This window comes from Podarcis gaigeae, assembly GCF_964106915.1.
Source record: "Podarcis gaigeae genome assembly, chromosome: 12".
In the NCBI taxonomy this organism is placed as follows: domain Eukaryota; kingdom Metazoa; phylum Chordata; class Lepidosauria; order Squamata; family Lacertidae; genus Podarcis; species Podarcis gaigeae.
Genome location: NC_139688.1, coordinates 31,312,238 through 31,338,151, shown reverse-complemented (window position 1 = coordinate 31,338,151; position 25,914 = coordinate 31,312,238). Strand labels below are relative to the sequence as shown.

General features: G+C 43.2%; 1 protein-coding gene across 3 annotated transcripts in view; it reads left to right on the top strand.

Moving 5' to 3' along the window:
- The first annotated feature begins 838 nt into the window (after nt 1–838).
- Nucleotides 839–25,914, top strand: part of THSD7A (thrombospondin type 1 domain containing 7A) — a 265,935-nt gene continuing 240,859 nt past the window's right edge. Inside the window, exon 1 of one of the 3 annotated variants that reach the window (XM_083705189.1) lies at nt 839–1,399. The gene's annotated coding sequence lies outside the window, so the exon portion shown is untranslated. The remainder of the gene's footprint in view (nt 1,400–25,914) is intronic. The other 2 variants (XM_083705193.1, XM_083705190.1) reach the window with 2 other exon arrangements.

Sequence of the window (25,914 nt, the reverse complement as noted above, 5' to 3'; positions counted from 1 at the left end):
ACCTGAAGCGTATATAACCTGAGGTACCACTGTAATTCCTTACAAATAGGAGGTGTGGTGGTGGGATGACAAATGCCAAGTTTTCAGCTCTACCCAAGGAGAGACTTTAGGGGCCAAGGAGTAATTTTAATAGCTTTGGTGTGTGTGTGTGTGTGTGTGTGTGTATTCTATCATCAAGGGTTCCTGGGACAACATGGATGTGGGGAGGCCAAGACAATCAGCTTAGCAGGAGAGAACTTAGTATTTCATTTATTGACATCAGTGAGGCGACAGAGGGCACTGTCAGTTCTCTCTGGCTTGAGAAAAGACCACATCATTGGGTGGGATGGCTGAGGAAGTTTCATTGACAAAGTGTTTGAAGACAGACCCTGGCTCAGAACCTGGCTTTAACACCAAGGCATGACCTTTGAGCTTCTGAAGAACCATCAAATTGGAAGGGACCACGAGGGTCATCTAGTCTGACCCCCTGCAAGGCAGAAATCTTTTGCCCCGCATGGGGCTCAAACCAGCAACCCTGAGTTTAAGAGTCTCAGGCGCTCCTGACTGTCGCCCAGAGCTCACTTAACAGGCGCATAACAGTCTCATGCTTAAAAACTGCACCACATACCCCACGCCATCACATCTAGGATTAGGGTCTGTGGGTGGTTTGTAGCATTACCAGAAAGCTTGCCTATCCCAGGCCAAGCAACCTTTTGTTGTTGGTGAGAAATTGCCTCCCAGGGCTTAATCAGCTGAGTTCCTGACGGGAAGTGGAGCCTCACTTCCTGGAATTCAGGCTTGCCTTGGCGTCCCCCCAAATCCACTTCGGTTCCTAGCCTGGGAATTCCAGCCATTCCCACGCAGCGCAGCGCGCTCATTCCTGGTCCTGAGGTCGTTTGCGCAGGCGCCCGGCGCCCGGAGAAACTACCCCCGGAGCCGAGAATGTTCTGCCGTCAGGGGGCGCTATGCTACGCGCCCACCTGCAGCTGCTCGGAGGCATTTAAGTCCCCAGCCCCAGCCCCCCTCTCGCGAGGCGCATAAAAGGAAAGCGGCGTTTCTTTTTCTCCAGAGCCCGTAGCCTCCAACGGCGCGGCTGTGCCCACCTCCGACGGCGCCCACCTGCGCTAGTGTCGGCTAGGGCGCCGAGGAGGGCGGGCAGGCAGGCAGGCAGGTAGCGTCGCCTCGCGAGCCGCCCGGCGCCCAGGACCTGGCGGGGAATGGAGCTGCTGCATTGCGGCTGCGAAAAGAGGACGAGAGCGCGAGAGCAACGCGCGGCTCCGCAGCGGAGGAAGAAGGGCGAGCGGGAGCGGCGGGCGAAGCGGAGCCAGGCTGGCGGCTGAGGGAGCCGGAGGGCGAGGGGCGAGGGAGCCACGAGCCCCCGCAGCTGTGGAGGCAGCGCCAGGCAGGCTGCTGAGAGGCGGTGAGTGGCAGGCGGGCGCGAGGCGGCCTGGATTGCAGCTGCTCGCCAGGGCTGCACGAGAGAGGAGGGGGCGGGGCTTGCCTTGTGTCCCTGGGCTGGTCCCATATGTACAGTGGTACCTCGGGTAAAGTACTTTATTCGTTCTGTTGGTCCATTCTTAACCTGAAGCACCACTTTAGCTAATGGGGCCTCCTGCTGCTGCCGCGCCGCCGGAGCACGATTTCTGTTCTCATCCTGAAGCAAAGTTCTTAACCTGAAGCGCTATTTCTGGGTTAGCAGTGTCTGTAACCAGAAGCGTATGTAATCTGAGGTAACACTGTATACAATTTTTATTAGATTCTGTTGCACAACTTAAGATACACTGGTACCTCAGGTTACAGACGCTTCAGGTTACAGGTGCTTCAGGTTACAGACTCCGCTAACCCAGAAGTAGTACCTCGGGTTAAGAACTTTGCTTCAGGATGAGTACAGAAATCGTGCTCTTGCGGTGCGGCGGCGGCAGGAGGCCTCATTAGCTAAAGTGGTGCTTCAGGTTAAGAACAGTTTCAGGTTAAGAACGGACCTCCGGAACGAATTAAGTACTTAACCCAAGGTACTACTGCACTCATTTTACATCCTTAAGATATCGATGACCTCCGTTCTTCTCTTTCCATGGTTCATTTTACAAAATCCTGCATATTTTACAAAAACTATACCGTTCGGTATTCCATTATAGCGTCTATCAAAACTTGTTTACACTGTGGAATTTATCTTAATGCTGCCAGAGTTTTCAGCTGTGTACAATTATTGCCCATATATTCAATGAGAGCCATCACGGGAGAATAGAGTTGACATCTTGATCAATGCAGGAATCTTTATGCCAGCATAGTGCGGCTCGAACCCACGACCTTGAAATTTAAGGGTCTCGTGCTCTACCCACCGAGCTATGGTCCTTTTGTGTGTGTGTGATTTGTCACACAGGCACACACAAACATACGCATGAATTCGTAGATCTGCCTGTGCTTGGCTACCCACATGACCTTTCACACACGCTTTCAAACACATTCCTTTAGAGAGGCTCCATATAACCTTTGTGGACAAATAATAACGTGCGGTAATATAATATTAATATAAACTGGTGGCAGCTGTTGTGGATTTAAAAGTGAGCATTTTCTTTTTCTTAATTATAAAACAGGTGGGAGACCCAGGTGAAACCTGGGAGGGAAGACTGCCATTTTACAATTCTAGTGTCTCCCCTGCTGTGTTCTGCTAGGGCATTGGTGAGGCCAAAGAAAAAGCTGGGGTTGGTAGGGCAGCCCTGTGTTTGCCCAAATGGATCAGACTCCACTAAATTTCCCATACCCCATAACTCCTGCAAGGTGGTCATGGTTACCCCAAAGTGGGCAACACCTTTTGCTCTATTTCAGCCTTGATGTAGCCTCCTTCTCTCCTTTTCTCTCCTCCCTAGGTTTGTTTGTTCTTTTTGATCCTCTGCTTGCAATCCACACTATTTAGCAGCCAGTAACTCACTCTTCCTTTCCACACCATTAATCCACACATCTTAAGACAGTGACTTCTGTCCCCTCCCTGCTTCATGTTCCTTCAGCAGCTCTTTCCCTCTTCTCTCTCCTACATGATGTGCACTTGGCGTTATATAGGCTATACCTTTAAAGCACATTCCCTCAGAGAATTCTGGGCACTGTAGTTCATTAAAGGGTTGCTGGGAGCTGAAGCTCTGTGAGGAGTAAACTACAGTACCCAGAATTCTTTGAGGGAAAGAATGTAATTTGAATGTGATTTAAAGCTATAGTATGTCACAACCCTTGTCTCTTCAGTTACTTGAGCTTTCCTGCATACCAGATGCTTCCCTTTGCCTGAGGCAGTGCCTGCAGCTGGAGTGAACACCTTCATTGGCTCAGGAGCCAGATCTGAACACATGTGGCTCTTGAGACACAATTTGACCAATCCTTGAATAGGAGGCCATATTTTGTACGGTAAATTAATTGTAGAGGAAGAAGGCAGATATGCTGCAGATCTTGCTTTGAGATGGGATTTCCACTACTGTGAATTCCACTTGTAAAAGTTCTTTTTTTGATACTTTTTTAAAAGCTTATGTCCTTGGTGTATACTTGGCGTACACCATCCTTTTCATTCACAATTGTATTCTACTTTCTAGCCTTTTTTTGAAGCTTAATTGTCAGGGGTTCAGGAGCAGAGACACAGGAGGGGGAGCAAATGGAGAGCGAGGAGGAGGAATCCCAGTGGGGTGGAGGCAGTGACAGTGGCCAGAGTCATTCCACGAGCCTCTCCAGCGAATCGGAAGATTCACAGAAGGGAGCGCCGATGGCCAGGGCAAGGGGGGCTCCAGGGGGCAAACCCCAGGAGGAAGGGGCCAGCGGGGACTCCCTGAGCAGCAGTTGGAAATCAGGACCAGCTTCCCCACTAGAGCGCAGTAGGGAGGGGGAGTCCCAGGAATCGGGACCAGTGTTCTCACCACCAGCGAGAGGAGATGAGTCAGGTTTGACCACGCCCACACCGGAGAGCGGGGAAACGGTCAGGAGGAAGGTTACCGGCTGGGCGCGTACGCCAAGTTCAAATGTTCAGGCGAGCAGCACAGCAGGGAGCCCGGATAGGGAGCCAGGTCCTAAAGCCCGCCGGAAGGAAGGGCAAGACTCAGGGGGGTCAGCATCAGAAGAGTCCAGGAAGGAGGAAACCCCAGGGGGCAGAAGGACCCAGAGGAGGAAGGAACAGCGCAGGAGGTGGAGCCGGGCTAGGATCTTAAACTGGTGCGGAAGGGATAGTGACTCAGAGGGGACTTCGCCAATCTACAGTCAAGACGTAGGGCTGCGCGCTCTGGGGTTTGAAATGGAAACTAAACTTCAATAAAGACTTTTGTACATTACATCAACCGGGCGTTGGTCCTCTGTGAGCTGGGACCTAGAGGCAGTCCTGACATTAATGATAGGTGCTAATGAGAAACTGTAGCACAGAAGCTAAAATGTAGCGGTTAGGGACAAGAAATTTGTCCCCTTTTCCTGGCAGTTGCCTCGTAACTTGGATTGTTGTTTGGCAAACAGATACACACTAGGTGCAAACTTTTTTTCATAGATGCAATGAGGAGGAGCCATTGTCTGTTGAACTTCTGCCTTTGGGCTCTGCCAGGAAGAATAAACATGACAGCTCTGTTGAAGTGCTGGAATGCGCATTACCATCACCATGAATGCTTTTTAGTGTTCTTACAATTGTCAACTTAAAAATATTAGTTGAAGCGTGGTGACCTTTCCAAAATATAGATGGGCAGATTTGTATGTGTAAAAAGAAAACAAAACAGAAGTATGTCATAAGTGATTCTAAATATCATTTAAAACTTTTTCAAATGTGTGTTCTTGTTCTCTGAGAATGTGAAATTAATGCTTGATTTGCTTGCATGAGTCATCTTGCAGCGAATGCTGTATGTATAAGCATCTCTTGTCAGTCCACCTGCTCTCTGCTTATGGTTCATTTGTCAGCAGAAGACAAGGAGGGTCCTGAAAATCTGTACTTAGTCATACAAGGTGTTACATTACTTCTGCTGTCAGTAGCATTTAATGCAATTGACCATAAGCTGGTTTTGTTTTGTTTTTGTTTTTTGTCGTCATGAGTTCTTACCTTACTAGGTTGCCCAGGACAAATCTTAAAGGTTAATGATCCAATGTCTCAGCAACCATGTTTAATCTTTTAGACACACTGTCTTGAAAAGAGTTTTTTTCCCTCCTTGGTTCCTTTATTTGCTCTATTGAATAATAGGTTTCTGAGCGTCTCCTAATCAAATGTATTCCTCTGCATAACTGGAATGGGTGTGTAATGCACTTAGCTTTTGGTGGATATTGTTTGCTTATATGTTTGGATGACTGAATGAGTTTTATTGGTGTCTAATTCAGAGGAGCATAATTGCCATGAAAGAAATAATTGGTTCTTATGGATTATGCTGCAGGTGATAATTTAATAGAGGCCATAATCACATTTTTTCCTGCCTCTCTACCGCTTCGAAATATACAGAATGAGATTTCATCACTTCAAGAAAATGTGATAGTTTCTCTTTCTTCTTTTATTCAATAAAGCATTCATCTCTTAATGATGTTCAGATTATTTTTCACAATTTGTTGTAATTGCTTAATGAAAGTAGGCACTGGTATGATACTTTCAAGCCGGGCAACAGTAGTAAATTTGAGTACGCCAAGAAAACAAGGGATTCTTTTGAGCTCCTAGGGGTGAAAAAAGGTCTCTGGCAATCTGATGTCTAGCATAAATCCCTATGTTTGTGGTGTTTACTCACAGGTAAAATATATAGAGGGACGCGGGTGGCGCTGTGGGTAAAAGCCTCAGCGCCTAGGGCTTGCCGATCGAAAGGTCGGCGGTTTGAATCCCCGCGGCAGGGTGCGCTCCCGTTGTTCGGTCCCAGCGCCTGCCAACCTAGCAGTTCGAAAGCACCCCCGAGTGCAAGTAGATAAATAGGGACCGCTTACCAGCGGGAAGGTAAACGGTGTTTCCGTGTGCGGCTCTGGCTCGCCAGAGCAGCGATGTCACGCTGGCCACGTGACCCGGAAGTGTCTTCGGACAGTGCTGGCCCCCGGCCTCTTGAGTGAGATGGGCGCACAACCCCAGAGTCTGTCAAGACTGGCCCGTATGGGCAGGGGTACCTTTACCTTTACCTTAAAATATATACAGTGGTACCTCGAGTTGTGGATGTAATCCGTCCTGGAGGCATGCCCTCAACTCAAAGCGTTCACATCCAGAAGCACCGTGTTTGCTCATGAATGTGATTTAGCGCTTCTGCACATGCGTGAGCAGCGAACCTGGAAGTAACCCATTCTGGTACTTCCGGGTGGCTGTGGGACACAACTTGAAAAGACGTAACCTGAAGCAGACACAACATGAGGTATGACTGTATAGGACTCCAGCTGTTTTGCCCAGTCTGTGCATGCTTACTTCAAACAAAGTCCCCCACTGTGGGGGGAAGAAGAAGAGGAGGAAGAAGAAGAAGAAGAAGAAGAAGAAGAAGAAGAAGAAGAAGAAGAGAGGGCTATTGGCTGAAGATACAGAATCAGGTCCTTGGATGTTGTCCCCATGTCAGGCTGGAAATGGTTTGACCCTGGCTCATAATTACCCATAGTACAGTAATGCAACATTCAATAGCAAAAATAGCAAGAGAGTGTCACAGGTTCACCTTAGTCCCAGAAACACTCCTCTCAGGATGTTACTTGCAGCCTCTTTCCTGCAGCAGCTCCTTTTCATATTCCCACCCCACCCCTATCTTTGCTAGCTGAAGCGGAAATCCAAAATATCTTTTTAAAAGCCTGCTTACTGTCTTCACTGTTTTCCCCACCTGGCACCGGAATTTCAATGCAACCCAGTTCCACTACGTCTGTTTATTAACATTCCATCAGTTTCAGTTACAATAAGACCCAGAATGCAATACTGTCCATCGTGCAAATGCTGCGTTTGGGCACGATGCTTTCTCTGCACTTTCGGTTATCACCGCTTGGTGGAGTGTATTCTTTTCTCTGCGTCTTAACACCTGTGTGAGTGTACGTTAACTGGGTAAATCTGCCAAGAGCCACTGTTGCCTATATCTGAAGATCCTAATTCATGAAACCTCTAGAACATGTGTTGTGTGAAACACGTTATCAACCAAGGAGGCTTGCTGGTCGTAATTCTGTTCAGTCCAAGTGAAGATGGCTGAGAGATCAAGGGGTCAAAGATGGAGAATGTTCTAGGAGAATGCGGTTGAGTGTTGGATTTTTTGATGCCTGAGTACACATGTACAGTTTGTGTAATGGCTGAAACTGATAAACAATCTATTCCAGTAGCCATTTTGAAAGCTGAGCACGTTCTTGATAACTATTCTATAACTGGGCAGGATGCAGATGGCATTTTCAGCAAAAATAGCTGATTGAAAACAGCAGAAAGCAGAGCACAATGACACTTCCAAACATATTTTGCAATAGTTTCAAGACCAAAAGTGACTTTCAGGCTTCTCTACCTGATGTCATGTGTGCATCCTTAAAACAGATACTGTATGGCAGGCATGTCCATGAGATAGCTCCTTTAGGAAATATATCGGCATTTGCAGATTTGAATCATCCCAATTTCTAATGTTTAAATTGTTCCTCTGCTTAAAAAAAATGACATTTTAAAAAAATGACCTCAAAGGGGACAATAAAAAAAAAGGTAAAGGTAAAGGTACCCCTGCCCGTACGGGCCAGTCTTGACAGACTCTGGGGTTGTGCGCCCATCTCACTTAAGAGGCATGGGGCCTGCGCTGTCCGAAGACACTTCCGGGTCACGTGGCCAGCGTGACATCGCTGCTCTGGCGCGCCAGAGCTGCACACGGAAACGCCGTTTACCTTCCCGCTGGTAAGCGGTCCCTATTTATCTACTTGCACCCGGAGGTGCTTTCGAACTGCTAGGTTGGCAGGCGCTGGGACCGAGCAGCGGGAGCGCACCCCGCCGCAGGGATTCGAACCGCCGACCTTTCGATCGGCAAGTCCTAGGCGCTGAGGCTTTAACCCACAGCGCCACCTGCGTCCCCAAAGGGGACAATACTGAACCTTAATAGCTTGATCAAAATATAATCTGCTGTTTCTCCAACCAACTAGATATACGGCAGAAAACATATATGTCTTAAAATAATAGAGATGCGGGTCATATTAATGGGGTGTCATTATAGAGATTGTGCTATTATTGAGATTAGATTTACGTGTTAGCTTTAGTAATAATGAATGGCCATTTTACATGTAATTGTTTGGGGGGAAACCCCAAACATTTAGTTGACTCTAATTAAATATACTTTGTGGTGTTTTACTCATATGTATGCAGTGACTTTTGCTGAGGTCAATGTAAAGACTAATTTATCACACAGATTAGTATTGATCAAAGTAAACCTAAGATCAATACTGGATTTTGAGGGTCAGTAAATTTGTAAATAGGATGAAATATGGAACACAATGTATCCATCTGGTCTAGTTCTTAAAACATTGAGAGTGTGGGGGGGGAAAGGTTTACAGATGTGTTAGTGATGCTATTAATTAAAGCATAATTAAGTAAATAGCTGAACATTTAAATAGCTCAGTGAAGCTAGACACAACTGCTATACTGCTTTCAGAATTAATGGGTGAAAAAGTCTCCCACACATTCCCAGTCGGGCTGTGTGAGAGATTTTCTCCTGGGTGACTTCACAAACTTCTTCTTGCATCCAATTTTGCTGGTTGCTGGCAGTGAAATATTTTCCCACTACGCCCCTGAGCTAGCTTAGCAAAGAAGATGCAATGGAAGAGAGTGGCAATGTGACCTGCAAACACTAGGCCTTCATCTTCTGCTCTGCAGCCATGTGATTAAAGAGAACTTGGAGCAAGCAATGACATTAAAAGGTTATTGTATGGTTCCTTCTTGTTTGGCTTCAACTGCAAATTAGAACACTCTCCTTTTTTTAGATAAGACCTGATTTCTTTTGAAATAGGTCAGTTTTTTCTTTGTCGGGAGCTTTTTGTGAGAACAAAGGAAACGAAATGGATCTGAGTTGGTGGTTGTCCTACAGTGAACATCAATTGGAAATAAGAAACTAAGATTGGAATCCTGTACATGCTTACCTAAAAGTAAGCCCTATTAAACTTGGTGGGACAAACCTCTGAAACTGCAACAATATTATTTGGCTGCATAACTCCATCTTGTTTGCAAAACAACGCCTGTTTTGTCAGGCTTACTGCTTAAGGCTGCCACCATTTCCTTAGGGGAGAGAAAGAGTCACATCACATTTGCATTTAAATTAAGCACATGCATATAAATGAAACTTTGCCCATGGGCCGCTGATATTGGGGGGTTCCCTAGATGAAAATATCCCAGCCAGACTGTAGAGAAGCCAAATCATGACTATTTTAAATCAGCCTTTTAGCAACCCTACTATCTGCCACTGCATATACATAGTTATTAGCCAACTCTTGAAGCACCTTTCTGTTCTTTAACTCATTTTATGAATAACAAAGCAGAAGATCAGTCAGACTAGATAAGCCATGGGCTAAGATGAATTGAGTAGGAGTCATTGAGCCTGCTTGAGTGAATGGAAAGGATTTCTTAAGGGCCAAGCATCTTGTTTACTATATGAATCATTTATGGAAGGCTGGGCCATGTGCTGGCCCTTTGGAATTTGTGGCTTTCCCCTTGAACAGCTCACTCAACACCATTAGCACAAAGTACTTTTGAAACTCCTCTCTGCTTTGTTTCTAAAGCAGTTTGCAATGTGGTATGCTGCTGTTTGTGGAAAAACAGAGCTTGCAGAACTAGGGTTGAATTAAGTGAATACAGTTAATATGCTTTTTATTGTTGTTTCTGCCATTGTATAAATGGCAGCTCCAGGGGAGTGGTGGGGAGGGGATATGTAGCTTTTTCTCACCCTGCCTTCATCTTGGCAAAAAATGTGTCTTGGAAGATGCAGTTTCACTTAAGTGGGAATATTGATGGCAAGGGTGCTTCCTTTAAAATGCAAATAGCAAATTCAAAAGCCATGGCAGGAAGAGTTAATTTTCCACCCTCCCATCACTATCCCAAAGCTGCACAAACACCCCCATGGCTGCCAGTAAAAGAACAAGCATATACAGATCAGTTGTATTCACACAGTTCGCATTTAGTTTGTCCTCAAGTTTCACAGTCCTTTGGATCCTGGCTATGGTTTCTAAATCGATTTATTAGTATTATTTTTAAATGGTTTTCCATATATGACTTGGATAATTGCAGAATATGAAAATCACATAATATTTGTACCACAATGCACTAATTTATGGCTTTGCAGTGTCCATATTCATGCAAACTTTATTTAAATTGATAATTCAACAAGCAAATCAGACCTAGTCCTCCAGCATATGTTTCGAGGGTTGCCATCAAAGCTGGACAATTTGCACATCTTTGGTACACGTGCATCAGCATAATCGGATGCCTTCATTTGCCCCAGCTGCAACAAAACATGTCTCTCCTGTATCTGTCTCTACAGCCACAGCAGGGGCTGCAACACCCCCAGCAGGTTTGACTTCACTTCTGAAGACATACTCTTCCATTGTCTCCCGAGACAGACAGATGCCAACTGTTACTTTGACAAATTTAACTGCCTCCTAATGTCTGCCATAAAAATGATCCTGTATTTTTGTGTTGTGAATGCTTTTGATTTTTGGAATGTTTTTTGATAGAAAGCCCCACATCTTAAATACTCCTTTAAAATAATGTTTAGCATTAAATCTAAGTAGGTAACAAGTTCTATGCATTTTAGCCTTGCCTCTAACAGATTTTTGTATCATGAACAGATCTATAATTTAATTTTCATTTATATAGGAAGGCGTTCCTGCTGGTAAATTATGTTTGGAATAGAAGTGGGAGTCTGAGACATCCTTGTATTCTGAATTGATATAGAAAGTGCTCTGAGAACTCACTTTAAGTTGATGGATGAAGCAGACATGAAGATTATTCCGAGGAGGATGCGAGGAGGATGTGTTGCCAAGGAACATCACTACAATGCAAATGTTCCCTTTAGGAAAGGGATTAGCACCCCTTTAAGGTTACCACTGGCAATTAGAAGAGGAGAACACAAAAACTATGAAAATTTTAAATCAGTCTTGTGTTCCTTGGTTTCAGAAATGATACTGAAACATACACAAATCTCTTTTCATAAGAAAGGAGAGGTCTGTGGAAATTAAAATTAGAATATTGTTGTTCTGTTTTTATGTACACATTCAAACAGAGCATGCAAAAATACAAGAAGTACAATTTATTGGATAATTACGTTCCTTTGCTGTGCAACATGCTGTCTTCAGTCCTGCTCTTTTATGGCTGTTCCCATTATCTGGACTAGTAAGTTATATATACTATAAATTATTAAAATGTGAATGTTGTTCTGCTGGAACATATTATATATGCTTCGGTACTCAATCAATTATTGCAATAAGTCTTTCTTTTATTGCTATCTCTGTTATAAGTCTATTAGATTCTGCCCTTAGGCTTAAATCCTGCTTATTTTCCTTTCACAAATATTCCACTGAAATATTACATCATTAGTTAAGTAATTAACAAGATACCATCAGATTTTTTTATGATCGAAAAACCTATGCTTGAGCTGCGATAGTTCATCTTTTTAAAACACTCACTCTTTCCTCCCTCTTCAGTAGGTGATAAATTATTCTGTTAGCTTTTTTTCTTAAAAAAAAGTTATCTGCGTGGTAATTCATCTTTTAAAATCCCTTAGGAATTAGAGACTCTGGTCCTATGCACTCTTAGAGTGCAACTGTTTTCTGTGGACCTACTTCTGAGTAGACATGTACAGGATTCTGCTGTAATTCCTTTTGAGTTCAGTTGGAGATGCTTCTAATTAGACATGCATGAGAGTAAGATGGAAGTGGTAGAACTGTCTTTGCATTTCAATGCCGGTTTGTAAAATTTGTTCCATAAACAAATAAATGGTTATGGTGCTGTATAAGAAAATGTGCCAAGACAGCAGCATCACAGCCGCACATGCTGGTGCTGATACGCAAAGCATGAATATCCATTGCAGGAATATTTCACATTCTCGTCATATTTAAAATGGTAAGAAAGACTGGTTCTCCCGTTCTTTTATTTAAAAACCAGATATAGATACATTTAACACCCAACTCCGACTTGATCAAGTTCTCATGATAGCCAGTCCCACTGACTTGTAAAAAATTTTTTTTAAACAAATATATTCAGAATGGAGTTGCTTAGATTAGCATATCAATCCTGTGCATGATTACTTCGAAGTAAACCCCAGTGCGTTCAGTGAGGTTTACAGTACTTACTAGAAAGTGTGATGGGGATTACAATCTAAAACAGTTACTCTTAAAGTAGAAGCTTCATTCTGAGATCTTGGTTCTAAATATACAATAATGTTAAGCGTGTAAAGGGTATTTTGTGCATGCCCATATTTGACCTTTGAACAGTGTTTGACTTGTTTCTTGTTTTCAACAGTGGTTTGCTGTGCAGGTTGGTTGAGCTGTTCCATATGAGACATGCGGAGTTGTGTGAATTCAAGACATTAAAGCCAGTGGCCTGGTTCGCACGTAACACAAAGCCAAACCATGGTTTAGTGTGAGTAAGCAAAGATGCTTCTGGAGAAGAAACTGTGGCTGCTTTGTTTCCTCTCTTATTGTTTTGCAGCGGCGTTGAGCTAAAGCTAAGCCATGGTTTGGTTTCTTGCTTAATCTGAACATAGGGTTGTAGTTTACCTCTCTCCAGACAAATTGTGAGCTGCAGTCAAAAGTTGGTTACAGCTTCTTCACTTTCTGAATTGGAATCCAAATTGCACAAGTCTTCTGTTGCCCAAGGAGTGGCAAAGCCAGGATTCCCGTGGAACAAATAACTGAGCAAAAATCTGCATGCAGAAAGGAACTCAAAAAACGTCAATAGTCCTTAAAGTACTGCAGAATTGAGGCTTGCCAAAGAGTGTTTCTGTTGACGTTCACTTAATTAAAGGCCAGTTTATGGCACCAACCATTCTAGAATGATTCTATATACGGTAGCTTTTAAAGGGGAAGTGTTTAGTCAGCATTGTAAGTGGAGGAGTGTGTGGCAGGGGAGGCGGAATGGATGGTCCCGAACTGTTTTGGCATAAAATAGTGTTTCCAACATGGCATCGCCAGCATGGAGATTTATCAAATCTTTTCATTCCCCTCTCCAAGGAAAACTTAAACATGCTGACTTTACTTTTTTCCCCATTAAGAAAATAGACCAACATAATTTATTATCATTATAGTACAAAGTAAGTATAGCTTAGAAAAGGAAGATAATGCAAATGTATGATTCTATTTTTTCTTGATTAGAAAGCTTTAAAAATATAACTAGGTCTAAAATTTACACTTCTGCTCGGTTCGCTTCACTCTTGGATAAGGAAGGGTTTTTGATTGGGAAGACACATAGTGCACTTAAAGTATGGCTGGACACCAAGAGGAAAATATTGTGCTTACTAGGGGCTGCCATCCATGGGCATTGCCAGGATTTATGTTGTTGTGCATGTCAGGAGTTAGCTTCACCTGCTGAACAGCAGCCTGAAGGGGGAGAAGGGGGAGTGACTCCACATGCAGCTGATTATATGCTCATTAATCTTTGAACACATTGGTGGTTAGCACAAAATTTTTATTTTCTGTATTTCATTTCCCCAGTGCATTGCAGATACAGCGAGAGGGATAAACAATATGAAAATGATGTGATCTTTGAGCTTTATTAGCAACCCAAAATAACTTGGTACACCTGAATAGGGAGGGATGTTTTGATACAAAATCATTAGGAAAAGAAATGATTCATAGGAGTGGGCTGTGAATCTGTGCATGTTCATCACCATATCTCGCAAGCATCCCGTTCTAAGTGAGATATTCTTGATCACAGAAGTCAATCCCAGCTTCCTTTTGGATCCCAGAATGTTTTGCGGGTTTTTTTGGTCCAGAGCTCGGGCACGAGCAACAGACCAAAAGAGGCTGTCTGGCATGAGTCAGCAGGGTCGTGCCAGCTCTGGCATAGGGATGCTTAGTAATAGCTTAATCGGAAGGTACCACAGTTCAGTGGTAAAGCACATGCTCAGCATTCCAAAGGTTCCAGGTTCAATCCATGGTGTTTCTTTATTTTTTATGTATTTCGTAAGATTTATACACCGCCTGATTTACACACCCACCCTCAAAATGGTTTACAAAAAGATAAAACAAGAAAATCAAGGGGGTGGGGAAATCAAAACCATAGCTTAAAACATACAAAAGTTAAAATACTGAAAGAGATTACAGTGGTACCTCGGGTTAAGTACTTAATTCATTCTGGAGGTCCATTTTTTAAAAAATATAATTTTTATTAACTGGCCAATCAAATCACATTATTTCCAAATCACATTAATTCCAAATTATACAGCCAGATTTTAAAATTTTGTTGGGGGTGCCCATACTCCAAGCTCCGGAGGGGGGTCCAAACATCACTTATATTGCTGCTTTAATTAGACAGTTCTATCCAGTTCTGTCCAGATAGTCTCTTTATTACTTTCTTCATCTTCTTGTTGTTATCATATATTCCTTTCTTTGCGGTCTCTGATAATCTTCACAAGCGGGTTGGAAACAAACATCCTCTGTGTGGGTTTTACACTCTCCAAAAATCATATCTCATAGGGACAGACACCATTCCACACCTCCGTAAAGAATTTATCCTTGGTCTGTCCATTAATTTTCCCAGGCTTGCCAAGTATATCCGAGGGCTCTGCCAGGTTTAGATCACATTCCATTCATCATTCACATTCTGATGATCCTGGTCCTCCTCCCCCCGTCTTTCTTAGACAAGCCTGTCTTAGCAAGACGCCATTTAAAACTGCGTCATGAAATTTTCCTCCGTTCTCTGATATTTACCAGTCCTCTCTTCAATCAATAATTCACTCCACACAGCTCTTGAGTTTCTGCTTGTGATTAATAAAATGCAACAATTCGTCTTTCTGGGGTGGAGGGTTATTAATACTCACATAAGGCAAAGAAAAGTTTTTTCCTCCACCCCCCTTCCTTTTCATTCCAAACATACCAGTCTCTTAATGGTGGTTCATCACTTCATTTATTTGTTCCTCCCGTCGCTCCAGTCACAGAAATGCATTAATCAGCAGTCTTATCTCCCGTACTTTGCTTGATGTATGTGCTTCAGCTTCTTTCCAATTATATATTTCCAATTATATTTTCGAGCTGAAGCGAACCAGAGCGCGATTGGAGAAAGCGTCCGGAAGAGCCAACTTCACCGAGGGCTTGTGCCAAGTGACCGGGCACCCCCTTCTTTCGATTCCGGGGGTGCATTATGGACACCGCTGGCAAGGCAGTCCCCCCATCTCCTTGGGGGGTCGGGAAGGCTGCATACTTCCCATAGCAGCCTCTTAATTACCTCGTGTGGGTCGGAGAGATGTTATTGTCGGCCATCTTCCAATGCGCCACCTGGTGGCCCCCCCAGAGGTCCATTCTTAACCTGAAACTGTTCTTAACCTGAAGCACCACTTTAGCTAATGGGGCCTCCTGCTACCGCTGCACCACTAGAGCACAATTTCTGTTCTCATCCTGAAGCAAAGTTCTTAACCCGAGGTACTATTTCTGGGTTAGCGGAGTCGTCTGTAACCTGAAGCGTATGTAACCTGAGGTACCATTGTAACATTACTTCAACTTACTGAGCATCTGGGTTGGCTTGTCTAAACACAAATGTTTTCAGCAGGTGCGAAAAGAGTACAGAGTACAGTGAAGGCGCCTTTCCTGGATAACAGGTCCTGAGATCCCAAAGAGCAGCTGCTGGTCAAAATGCACAGTACAAGACTAGATGGACTGGGTGGAACAATAGTCTGACATTATCAAAGCCAGCTTTCTATACTTTCGTGGTCCATCTGCTCTTTCTGGGAGCTGAATTGCATACGTATATATGGCCCTGCACCCTTATATAAACACAGCCTTGTCTATACAGTATGAATATTGCACTATGTGTAGACTCACCCAGTTTTCAGCAAAATGTCCACCCTACAAATAGGACAGGAGAATGTCATAGCAGACTGCATTGTGTGTAGAGCTACAGAAGCCTCAGCTGTGTCTTTTGCTAGGACCCTCCCCAACATATGAGGCTCCTTCATCTCCAGATGCCCTTCAATAAATAGCTGGTGCCATCTGCTGTCCTTGCAGTTGTACAGGCAGTGACCGATTTGCATAGGGTTACATTCCAGACCCCAGCGTGTGTCGATGGGGCCCACGTAAGGCCGCCCCACTGTGTTTTGCCCCTTTTTGTGACATTTTTGGGTCACTTCCGCGTTCGGTGTGATGCACGTGTATGCAGTAATGCACATATTGGACGGGCCTAAAATGGTCACTGCCTGTATTTCAGAATTTTATAAAGAAAAATTATGTTTATCCCTTTGGATGGAAAGCTGCATAGGCTATCCATGAATACATTGATGCTAAAAGGTGCTAACATACAATGATAAAAAAATACAGTACAGAAACGAAGCAATTAGGAAAGCGAGTCATGGCAAAGAGCTTGTATTAGAATATGGATTTTTGGTTCTAAAACCATTCAGGTTCAGAAAGGTAGTCTTGCTAGTGTATGGCAGCAAAATCTACACTCTTGTGGCATCAACTTTACTAATTCATTATGCTTTTGTGAACCACTGTGGTCCATGAAAGCTTTTGCCACAATAAACTTCTTAGCCTTTAAGGTGCTACCAGTGTCCTTGTTGGGTTTTGAAATGACTCAGAAGGTCATACTAAGTCTTGTCACTGTGACTGTGCCATACTTTGCTGAATAATTTGGGATTTAATCACGTGAAAATTTTCGACAACAGTGGTCACCTTTTTTTCTGTTGCGCTGTGAATGCATTGTTAATCATGGCTCCATACAGTGATCTTTGAAATAAATCCTGTATTTAACGGCAGTGAAGAATAAGAGCAACAAAGAGATTGAAAGGCATATAGAAACAGGAAATAGGAATTCCAGGGGCCATGTAATGTAGAATCACATAAAAGTACTTTATAGCAAAAATCACATAAAAGTTCCTTGTAGAATAATAGTGTGATAATCTGGTAGAATTCTGATAAACCTGTAAAAAGGAAAAGGATTAGATTAGATTAAAGTGCTTGTCGATGGTAAGATGTGTTCACCCCAACCCCCGAATTCCCAATAAAGACATGATTGATGTCATGTTTGTTTTTTCCCTTATGGATCTTAACTCAGCAGGGGATGGGGGGGGGGGGACAACAATGTAAAATGTTTTCATCATAATGACCTTCACTACTGACTTTTTTTCAGTTTGCTCTGCACATGATTAAGCTTTAAAGAAAAGAGGCTAACAAATGCTCAGTACAGTGCCACATGAAAACAACATAGTTAGATATGTATTAAGTTGCTTCAGCTGCTCTTGAAAGCTAGCAGTGGTGGAAACAATCAGTTTTCCACCCACACACCTATTTATTTATTTATTTTTAGCTAAGCTTAAAAACAACAGATCCCCCCCCCAAAAAAAAACCCTATTAGAATAATGCAAGATAAGTCTGCCTGCCCCAGAATACTTTTCCTTTTGACTGCTGCCAATTTATGGCTAGAATGGGGAACCTGGTGTCTTCCAAGTATTGCTGGATTATGGCTCCCATCATGGCTGACTATTGGCCATGCTGGTTGGGCTGATGGGAGTTGATGTCCAACAACATATGGAAGGTAGTGGGTTCCTGAACCCTGCATTGTGGGAAGGAAGGGGTCTAATGGTATGAAAACATTGTGTTACAATGTTTGGTGAATGAAAGAGGTGATCATGAGGCTTCTAGGTTGTACTTGTTTATGATCTGATGAGCTAAAATTCAAAGGTGTGGAGGCAAAAGAAGTTGAGTGAGGCTTTCTGTAGGATGGGTGGGGCGTTATAGAAGCCTGTTGGGCCATAATCTGTTAGACATGGGCCCACCATCTGTTGTTTATACTGCAGCACGCTTTGACCAGTGTGATCAGCAGAGCATGCATAGCTCCACCAGAATTTTCCTGCTTTCCAGTACTCGGTGATTCCAGAGTTCCTGGTTAAGAAAACTCCTTTCCCACTCAGTTCAAATCAAAGTATAAAGGGTTTGTGAAGCATAAGCACACTATCTGCATTAACTTTAAGAGATGCTGGTACACCACAAACTGTTCTACTGTGATATGGTCCTCTAGCCTTCAAGATAAACCTTGTAAAGATACAAGCACACCGAGACATCCACTAGCAGTTTACCATGCTCGCTCATGCTGGCGAAGGCATTGAAGGAGGCAATGAGACACTCAGGCATAACTGGGCGACCGCCCTTCCTTCCTGTAGGCCAGATGTTCCATGGCCAGAGTTCTCCACTGTCTTCCAGCCAGCTCCTGGCAATGAAACCAAAAAGCAAACCCCAGGAAGGGGCTTGTGATAGCAGTAGTGAGCTGAGGGGAAAGCTTTGGGAAGGAGGCATGAGGGATCTGGTGGGGTCCGAGAGTCCACATACTTTCTCCCCAAAGCTTAGGAAACACTAACTAGGCTTTGGGAAGGAGGAAGGTGGACTTTAGGACCCCACCATATCCCTCATGCCTCCTTCCCAATGCCACTTCCATTGCCCCAGGAAGTGTTTTCTGCCCTGCCTGGGGCCACCCAAAAGGGCCTTGAGGCACGTGTTAGACCACCCTGCACTAGATGGTTTATTAGGACATTTGTTCAGCACCCATCTCATTTATTCCCCAATGTACATATATGAATAAATAAAGCTTAAGGGGAAGAAAAATCTTTTCTGTTTTCAGGGTGATTCTGACCACATTTCAGTTTTTTACGTACCCACCCTGTTGGGAAAACGTGTGAAAAGATTGGAGTTGCCCAGTGTTGGTCTTTGCACTGCCGATAAGGTTGCTTAATATTGTAGGCAGCAAGTAACAGTATTCTATGACAAATGTGTTTTTAGATTACAGTAACTTGGTTTGGAAGTATGTCACCGCTGTTGTCTTTAGTGCCATTGAAAGCGTTAATCTTGACCTTTTGCTTTAGAACCTTAATAAAGAGTTATAAATCCCTCATTTTCTTTTGAAAATGTTATGAAATGAGTCATGACATTCCTAGTAAGCTTTATTAGCTTATTTGCGTTGAATTGTGGTTCTAAAAACAGAGGGGGAAGGGTTTTTAAATGTCATTAGAATTAATTATCATATATTTGGTAAAAAAAAATACACTGTAGTCAGGTTCCTCGGTGAATTTAAAATAGCAGTGTAATGACTGGCATTTTGTCAAAGACAAATCCAGGGGTATCTTTCCCCCTGATTTGTTCAGATTCCCCCCAGGACATGGTGGAATAGAGCTAGTAGATGAATTCCCTCCGGAGTTTTTATTGCTCTTTCCTGGAGCTATTCATTAAATGGCATCAAAATGAGACACAAAACAGTCTGGATGACAATCTGTGAGCTGCACTGGTGTGAGGAAATAAAAAGGTGTCAGAATTAAATATTTGACTTTTTGATGATCATCAAATATACCCAGAGCTAAGGAGAATAAAATATATGGTTCCATGGAGAGGTCGAGCCAATAATTGGACTGTCTTCACCGTCTCTGATTGTAAATGTTAACACTTAACGTAACTCATGGCGATATTGTTTCCCTGCTGTAAACAGATCAAGCTTCAATCGAATTTACCGTATTTTTTGCTCTATAAGACTCATTTTTTCCCTCCTAAAAAGTAAGGGGAAATGTGTGCACGTCTTATGGAGCGAATGCAGGCTGCGCAGCTATCCCAAAAGCCAGAACAGCAAGAGGGATCGCTGCTTTCACTGCACAGCGATCCCTCTTGTTGTTCTGGCTTCTGAGATTCAGAATATTTTTTTTCTTGTTTGCTTCCTCCAAAAACTAGGTGCATCTTATGGTCTGGTGCATCTTATAGAGCGAAAAACACAGTATTTTGTTTTTCAAAGAAGCAGAAATTTGATTCAACAACCCAAAATATATTGTTACTCTGGCCCAGTTTGCATGTAGCCCTAAGCCAAACCATGGCTATAAATGTGAAAGCGCAAGTGATAGTACCCGCAGCAAAAATATCTTCTGATTTGCACTTCCTGCTGTGCTAAGCCATGGTTTGGTTTTCTGCTAAGTGTGAACCCAGATTCATGATTTGTCTTCCCTGAAACAAACTACAAACAGTAAGCAAAAAACAAACCTTTGCTATGGTTCTTGATTTGTTTGCAGCGATACAAACCCACAAGCCCAGGTTCAGATATAATATTAAGCCAACCTTGGGTAAACCGTAAGACTGAGGGAGAAGCAAAGTGGCCACATTTTGTGCTTTAACTACCTACATGCTTGATCATGCTAAGCAATAATTTGGCTTAGTTTCATGCAAACCAGGCTGTTGTGTGTTTCCTTGTCCCTTTCCCCCATCTTCAGTGGTTGATGATCATGTGGGTGGAAAAACTCAAAATCCAGGGTTGTTTTTTTTAATAGCATGGGGTATAGAACATTTGTGGGGCAAGGCAGAGAACCAAACAAAGGGAACATAGGATGTTTCAGGAAGATCCCACTGTCTACCAAAATATGTAGTTTTACCTCTGCTGTATAATAAATATGTTATAAATGAGAAAGCCACTATACAAATGCTGTCTAGTTGCAATCCTTACAATAGTCCTGTAGGTAAGTTAGCATTTGTATCTCCCAAATTGCAGATGGAGGGGATTGAAGTGGCCTTGGTTGTCTAGGCCTTGTTCACATGTAACACTAAGCTGTGATTTGTTTAACACAGGCTTCCTCAACCTCGGCCCTCCATATGTTTTTGGCCTACAACTCCCATAATCCCTAGCTAGCAGAACCAGTGGTCAGTGATGATGGGAACTGTAGTTCAAAACATCTGGAGGGCCGAGGTTGAGGAAGACTGGTTTAACAAACCATGAGTTAATCATGAGTTGTCACACAGACTGTCAAACACACCATGACTCGTTTCTCCAAAGTTTGTTTTGTTTTCCAGCTGCTCTTACATTTGTAGTTTGATGAATGCTTAAATGGGGTGGCCAAACAATCTATGATTAAGGTAGGCCGGTGGCTTTGCACGTAACACCAGGACCTAATTTAAACAAAGCGAATAAAAATTCCTGGCTTCAGATTGTAGTTCATTGGCAAGAAATCATCCACAGTTTAAGTCAATGGACAGTGTATGTATATTACAGCAAGCCATGGCTTAATAAACCATAGCTTAATTAACTATGGCTTAACAGTATGTGTGACCCAGGTCATTGTTAGTTCACGGCAGAGGCAAGTTTTAAACCGGCGACTTCCTGATTTTTAGCTCAGTCCTTCAGCTATTCTGCTATGTTATACAACAACATTTAGCATAATTGGTAGTTTTCCACTAACGGTTGAAGCCATTCCATAGCTTTTATAATGTAACAGTTGTGACCTGGATGCTATTCGGCTGTAATATGACATAATCAGTTTGCTACATGACTATCAACTGGGTAGGTTACCCTTCTCATTCTAAATATAACATTGGGATTAGACGGAATTTTTAAACCAGTTGTATTTTAATTAATCTGAGCATTTGGGGCTTTTCAATTCTATGGTTTTTCACATCTGAATCTTAGTAAGGTGGTGCCTTGATTAAAATGCAGACATACCATCTGGGATCATTCAAAGTGCAATGCTACAGATACGAAGAGTGTATAAAACCAATCCATGCATATCACCAAGCAATATATTCAAGTAGGTCCAGCACAAAATAGGATTAAGTGCCAGGAATTAAGGGATGACTCCATGATTTGACTTTCTGCTCGGAATTCAGTTTAATCCCATTAAGAATTACATTTTTGAAGCTCATTAGAAATATCTTCACATATTAAATTGTTCTTTTGTATTAGTTCAGATGGATTAAGATTGCTTTCTTCATTATCCATCACATTCTACAGATAAATTTTCCAAACTGCTGCATACTGGCCATAAAGCAGTGCCATTGACTTCAATGGACTTTCCTTTCAAATATTTTAGAGGGCAGTGTAAATTTCAGTAAATTACACAAAGGCTAAGGAAGTTCTAGTCTAGACCTTTAATGGTGTTCAAGGAATCCTGGGTATGTATACCAAGGAGTAAGTTTCATTGGAGCCCATGGCAATTCTAAGAAAACATGTTTGAAATCATGATTCACTAGTCTAATAGCAGATTATGTATAATGACAGTAGAATCTGTTTACCATATTTATACAAAAATATATATCATTTTTTCAAGTTGTTGATGGGCTAGAATTTACAGTGGCTTGCAGATTCATCTTGTCATAAGTATTCATATAATGGGAAATTCAATAGCAAGGGAAAACTATATAAGGTACCTTCATTTACTACAAAACATTGTTTGTTACAAATCAATTACATCAAACAATATGATCAGAGGTGGTAAAAGCTTATTCAAGACAATGCTGTTCGTAGGAGGTTTGGAACTCTGCCTTAATTGTAGAATGCCCTGTACAGTGGTACCTCGGGTTAAGTACTTAATTCGTTCCGGAGGTCCGTTCTTAACCTGAAACTGTTCTTAACCTGAAGCACCACTTTAGCTAATGGGGCTTCCTGCTGCCACTGGAGCACGATTTCTGTTCTCATCCTGAAGCAAAGTTTTTAATCCGAGGTAATATTTCTGGGTTAGTGGGGTCTGTAACCTGAAGCATATGTAACCTGAAGCATATGTAACCCGAGGTACCACTGTACTGGAATATTTTATTATTATTTTCATTAAGGCTGTGTCTGTTGTTTAGAATTGGCTGATCATCCGTGTTCTCCGAGAACCCTGTGTGATGCTTTTAATCCTCAAAGATTAGCTGGTTTTCAGGGCTTCAGAGCACTACATGCCACTCTCTGCAGCCGTGGTTCCCCATGTGGGCACATGCCCCACAGGGGGGCAATTAGATTTTTTAAGAGGGGCAATTTGAGAAAAAGTTATTAACTGTGAATGGCCTTTTAGGCTTCCTCCACCTGAATAGGAGTCCACTTTTTAAATAATAAGAATTATATGTTGTCACGGGGGGTGTGTGTGTCAGGATTTTAGAGATGTTTAGCTGGGGCATGGCCACAAAAAGGTTGGGAACCACTGCTCTACAGCCGCCACCACCAGCAAGCAGCTAATTACCAGTGCTTGCAAAGAGTGTGTTGCACTTTATGCAGGTTTTGCAAGTGCAACTGATCTCTGGTGCCTCTAACCCCCTATTTGGCTCAGCTGTGACTTTAACTTACCCACATCTGATGCAACATGACATCAATTGAAGGCAGGTGGGTGTGGCTTAGCCACATAGGAAGGCTTGTGGACCTAATAAGGTGGGCTTGGAAGTTCTTCACTCTGTATTCATATGTTTGTGAATCTGCATTGTCCATACAATGACTGCTCCGCACATCAAATGGGGGGTGCCTTTTGAGTGGTCGCGCGCAGCCCCCTGGATCCCAGGGCGGCTCCTGATAGTTCGGGCTAGCTTCATCCTCCCCAGGCTGGATACCTGGAGTTCTCCGCCTACCTCAGCCAATCGCCCAATCCCGCCTGGGGAGGCATTGCCAGGGGATCGGCCAGGTAAGGGGAGGGACCACCCTGCCCACACAACAGAAGGTGAATCTTACCTGTGAAGTGTCGGTTGGCTCTAAAGCTTCTCCCACCCTGCCCTCCCTCAAGTTAAGTCTTCTTTTGCAGGTTAACATCTTTTCCACAGGTACGCAGGTGCTGCTACGTCAGGGTCGCTGTTGAAGGGCCTGCATTGGCAGGTTTTGCCTTTCCCATAGTAAAATGTCACAACTTTGGCGGTTTCAGGCCTTGGGCAGAATCCTTTAGTCTATCTTCCTAAATGGTGTGTGGGTGTGTGAAGCGGTGACCCACGCCCCCCTTGCGGCAGTGATCTCAGGGTTCCCCGTTAAAGGGGTCTTGAGAGGAGGCATTGGCCATACGCCGATAGGTTGCCATTGCTCTCCCCTCCAACGGCAGCAAAAAGGGGGGTGGGCTCTCTGCTTGAACATATGTTCTCCAGAGCCAGCCCAATCCCCACACATTCTGGATAACCCTGATGTTTCCCAGATCCCCAGCTGTGAACTGGGAAGGATAAACGCCCAATGCCTGAGCCTAAGGTCTCCCTACATCTGAAACTTAATAAAGTTGTGACCAATTTTAATCCCATAGCACATTGTCATTATTTTCCCAGGGGTCTCCTGGGGTTGGGGCCTGTCCACGCCATGACAGACTGACTCTACGAGGAGTCTTGTTCCTAATATTCTGAAGTGACTGAATTTTGCAACAAACTCTTCATGGTATACGTGCCCTGTGGATCAGGATGCAGTTTTACATGCAAGGTGTCTGACATGAACAATATTTTTGTAAGTTTAAGGCAAACAATAGGATGTATCATTTTAGGGCCTGTCTCTCTATGCTAATGAAAATAGTATTTTTTATTTTTTCAAAAACAGCTTTTTAATACCAATTTTCACATAGTAAATGGAGCAGTGAGAAGTGTCTCTGATATATATTGTTGATGCTCATTATAGTAATATTTCTAAGCCACTTTTCCACCCAATGACCTTTGATGTGACTTACCATGTAAAACCGCAATATAACACAGTATTGCAATAATAGAACAATTAAATAAAAGTAGGGAATGCTGGAAAAAATAGGAGACACAAGGAAAAAGATAGCAACCTGCAATTGTAAAAAAAGAAAATACCAACCAAGACCTAAAATAATGTAGGATTTATGGTTTATTTAAAAGCCTGTAGTGTGGGAGCTGTGAGAGTCTTCTGGGAGAAGGAAAAATACCGTATTTTTCGCTCTATAACACGCACCTGACCATAACACGCACATTGTTTTTAGAGGAGGAAAACAAGGGAAAAAACATTCTGAATGAAACAGTGGATGTATCATTTTTGTTCTTCATGCTGTGGCCACAGACATGTGATCTGATGGTGAATTTGGGGTGATCCAATGCAAAGATCCTGAGAATCCCTGTGGATCCATGCTTTGTAACCACATTTTTGCACCATTGCAGCCCCAGGCAACAGTGGGTGCGTGATTTTTTTGGTGCAGGCTGTAGCCATGGACATGCTATGTGATCTGATGGTGAATTTGGGGTGACCCAATGCAAAGATCCTGTGGATCCATGCTTTTTAACCACGTTTTTGCACCATTGCAGCCCCAGGCAACAGTGGGTGCGTGATTTTGGGGGGCAGGCTGTAGCCATGGACATGCTATGTGGTCTGATGGTGAATTTGGGGTGACCCAATGCAAAGATCCTGAGGATCCATGTGGATCTATGCTTTGTAACCACATTTTAAGTGGGGAGCAAAGGAAAAACAAAGAAGGGACATGAGAGGGGTGTGCAGAGAAGCAGCTGGCTAAGAATGCAGGAGAGGATTTAACGGGAGGGAGGAAAGAAAGGCAAAAGTTTCCCCCTACCCAAGCCAGCCATCTCTCTCTCTCTCTCTCTCTCTCTCTCTCTCTCTCTCTCCCTCCCCCCTCCCCCCTCTCTCTTTCCCTTCCCCCCCTCTCTCTCCCTCCCTCCTCCCTCTCCCCCAGCAGCACAGAGAGGAGCACAGAGAGGAATTAGAATTTCCCCTCTGCTTGCCTGGAGGGGAGGGGCTTTCCCTGCTCTTTGTTCCCTTTCAGCAAACACAGCAACGAAACAGAGGCGGGTGGGCAGTAAGACCCTGAGGCAGAATGCAGGAAAGCAGCCGCTTCCTCTTTTCAGGTTTCCCTTCTCCGTGAAGCGCGATTTGATTTTTGCCTGATTTTTCGGCTCCAGGGACCACACATTCGCTCTATAACACGCACAGACATTTCCCCTTCCTTTTTAGGAGAAAAAGTCTGCGTGTTATAGAGGGAAAAATACGGTAAGTGTTTTAATTCATTATATATCATACATTTTCTTTTGGAGGTTTTTATTTTGTTTTTATTCAATACACTAAAAAAGTTATCTGGCATAATTTCAGGATAGCTATTGCATGCCTTCACTAAGCTCAATAATATTTAGGGATTGTTTTGACATTGTAATGTT